General features: G+C 42.2%; 1 protein-coding gene across 2 annotated transcripts in view; it reads left to right on the top strand.

Annotated features, from left to right (window-relative positions):
- Positions 1–629: 629 nt before the first annotated feature.
- The window catches only part of CD53 (CD53 molecule), a 26601-nt gene continuing 23588 nt past the window's right edge, over positions 630–3642 (top strand). For both annotated transcript variants that reach the window (XM_011367410.2, XM_011367401.2), the window contains exon 1: positions 630–750. The gene's annotated coding sequence lies outside the window, so the exon portion shown is untranslated. The remainder of the gene's footprint in view (positions 751–3642) is intronic.

Genomic DNA, 3642 nt, shown 5'->3' with positions numbered 1-3642 from the left:
TTCCTCTACTGACCAAATCATTTCTGCCAGTGCCCCTTGTATTGTGCGCCTTGTGGTTTGCCTTCAGCAATACCCTTACATAAGGACAGTCCAGCTTCTGAGACACAGAAGTCTGAGGCTAGTGGCCCAACCAAACTGGAGACTAGAGATTTCCGGAAGGCAGCTGGAGGGAGGGTGGCGGGGAAGTGGAGTGGCATCACAGATGTTCCTAAGTCTCAGTCCTAGAAAACTTTTAAAATATTAATTCTTAGATTGGACTCTAGTTTCAGTCGACCTGAATGGGAAACTCTGATGGTGAGGCCAAACTCATCCTTGAACAGATCCACAGGTTATTCCATGGTGCCACCTTGATTGAGAAGCACCGTCCTTTTCTAGACAAAAAAATTAATACCCAAATCATTCAAGAACCCACCACGCTCACAGATTAGTGCCTGAACCAACCTGGTTTTCGAGTTTTACTGTGTTTCACAGAAACCGGTTTAGGTATTTGGGTGGGTTGTGGGAACAAACTTCTAAAAAGTTTGAAGCGGGAAGGATTGCATCTCTGAAGCTAATGAGGGCAGGCCCAGGCTCACTTCCTCCCTCTCCTCACATGGGCTTCCTGTTGTCACAGTGCAATCACATTTATTCTCCCTTCACTTCTCCTTTTACACAAATAGTTTCAACATCCGTGTTACCAGCCTTCTCACGGCCACCTATAGGATAATCATCAATTCTACCTAAAGGACTGAAGAAAATTGCCTGCAAAAGGTAAGACCGATGACATTTTAATCTGATTTAACAGCAGAGACCTAAACTATATAACGTGGGGAAGGTATCTGCTTAGGAGTTTCCAGATACTTCACTTAAAATCTTCTGCTTCTCTTTCACAAAGATGTGTAGGAAGTAAAAGGATCAGCAAGATCCTAGTAATCCTCAAAAGGCAATCAGGCCAGAAAGACTTTTAATTAATCAGGTTTCCATTATCTGATATCTCTTTGGGTCAGGGCATTCTTGTGCTTAAATTGTTTCCAAAATTGAATTTCTGTATGTGACTATTTCTGATGCCTGGAGCTTTCTGTGCAAGATGAAGTTGGAGAGATTTTCTACATGCTCTGGTCTTTAGAAGATTGGTTTTGTAATTTTAAAGTGCGAAGAGAACCAACAACCAGAGCCATTTAGAAAGGTAACCGAGAGATGTAGGTCTACTTCATCTGAGGAAACTTCAAATGTAAATTTAGTAACTCCTACTGTGATTCCTCAGAGCCACTAAATACAAGGACTACTACAAATCACCCAGCTTAGTCAGGAACAAAGGATGTGGTCAGTATCTGTATCTCAAGAGGTGAAAGTTAGACACTTCTAAGAGACACGTACATTTTTTGTTTTCAAATGGCAGGAAGGGGTATCGTGACCACCAGAGTTCTCCCAAATAAACTTATCGTTGGTGTTCAAAACAAGAATATTAATAAATATGACATGCTCCAGTCAATGAAACTGGATATTACAGTATTTCCAATTTATGCCCCGTAACTAATGACTGAGGTGTCATAGACTCATAAAGTCTTTGGTCTTGGGTTTCTGTGACCACCATAGTTGCTGGGGGTCAGGTCACCACAGGGAACTCTAGATCGAAACTTTCTCCTTCCAGGACCTGCCAGTATCTGGCTTGGAAGGGAGAGGAAATTTCCCTAAGATGACAACCACCCACCTAACAGTGAGTGGCGGGAATGCCAAAGCACCTCAAAAGCTATTGAACCTTGAATTTAAAAATAAAGATCAGACTTTTTAACAAAGTTATTTAACAATCAGGCATCAAACACCCTCTGGGGTCAGCATTGTGCTTTGGAAGATGATGGTAGGGGGGGGATGGGCAAGGTAGGAGGATGTTTGTCTGTCAAAGAGGCCTGACCTTAAGGAATTCATAGAGCTAAGAGATATTAGATATGTATTCAAGTGCTTTGGAAGAAAGCTGAGCAAAAGCAGAATCTTAGCTGCTGGCTAAACAAAAAAAAAGTTTTGCTTTCTCAATCCCTGCCAGAATCCGCACTGTTTTGAAATTTCAGTTGAATTGGAGATAAGGCTGAGCTAAAACACGATTTCCTGTGATGTTTCCTGTATCGGCTGGTTAAGAATATTTAGCCTTTAAATGAAAGGGTTGGGCACCTTTTTCGCACAGGGAATGATTCAAAATCCATCCCTTCGTGACTACCACAACCTAAGGGCCTTCACCTTTGGTAACTGACAAGAAGCACAAACTGGAAAGGTCAAATTCTGTTGATCTTCAGGTTCTTATGTCCTCAGGTTGACCTCTGATCAGAAATCTTTGGACTCCCAACCTGAGTCCTATTCCTCTTCCTCATTCCTGTCTTGCAACATGCCAGTGGCTAAGCATAGTGCCAAGTGCTGGAGACAAAAGGATAATGGATGTTGTTATGAAATTCAAAGTGACAAAATGTGATCTTTTCTACAATAAGAGTGTACACAAAATGCAGGGGTTGTTTAGGAGTGTGTCAAAAACTCCCTGGGCTAGAGGGTGACTACCTGGGTTCATTTTTGAAGAAGTTTGAGTTTGCTGTGGAGAATGAGAATAATGGCATTCAAGACAGGGTAGAGTATATGCAAGCTCTTAAGACCTGTGAACCCCCAAGTATGTTATAAATGAGAGTAAGCAAGATGGGAATACAACCAGCCATGTTTGCAGGACCATAGGAAGTGGATATCCCTTTCTCATATTTGGTTCTAGAATCCTAGCACCTGAAAGTAAAAGGCAAGATCCTTAACCAGGTGGGTCCTCGGCCTAGCACTGGATGGGGCTACACCTGAGACATCTACATGACAGAATTGATGGGATATTGCCTGAAATGAGGGTAGAGAGGCAGATATTTTCTTCCTCAATCTAGATTTTCCACTCGTAGAGGGAAGGGTGGAGCTTTTTTCGAGGTTACAGCCATTTTCTTTCTCTGAGCTTCTGTTCCAGGAAATACTGTGTTGATTTAGTTATGGTGGTTTGGTTTATGTTTCTACATTAGTCAGCCCACAGCACTTCCTGTACCGAGTGAGCATCTGATGTATGCAGATTACCCTGGGCCTAGGGACCGGGCACTTGTCCTCAGGAAGCTCCAAAACCCAGCTGCCACTGCTGGTGCGGAGAGCTGAAGCAGAGTAACAAAGAGAAACTAGACAGCTATACAGAGCGGGCCTCTAAGTGGCCGCTGGGGCATAGGAGGAGAGGATCACAGCTGGAGGTTGGGTGGTCAGTTTGGGAAGGCTATCTGTAAGCAGGCTTTGGAAAAAGGAAGGCAATACATTTCCAAAGCCAATGGGTGACACTCAGAGAGGAGACCATTGGTCGGTGCTGGAAGACAGAGGCAAGCCCTCTATTCATTTCCCATTTCACCAGCACACAGTAGAGTTCCTATCCAAGAAGTAGCATCAGTACATCACATTTATTGGCCAAGAATTGTTGTAAAGAAAAGATGCCACAAGGCTGTAATCATATAATCATTTGATGGAAGGAAATTTAACTTTCGATGGTAGACAGACAGCATAATATACATGTGACATATTATTGAATTGTACACTTAAAACCTATATAATTTTATAAACTGATGTCATCCCAATAAATTTAATTGAAATAAAATAAATAAAATAAAATAAAAT

Source organism: Pteropus vampyrus, unplaced genomic scaffold (assembly GCF_000151845.1).
Source record: "Pteropus vampyrus isolate Shadow unplaced genomic scaffold, Pvam_2.0 Scaffold6, whole genome shotgun sequence".
Taxonomy (NCBI): domain Eukaryota; kingdom Metazoa; phylum Chordata; class Mammalia; order Chiroptera; family Pteropodidae; genus Pteropus; species Pteropus vampyrus.
The sequence above is the reverse complement of the archived record's forward strand: the minus strand, read 5'-3'. Positions and strand labels throughout refer to the sequence as shown.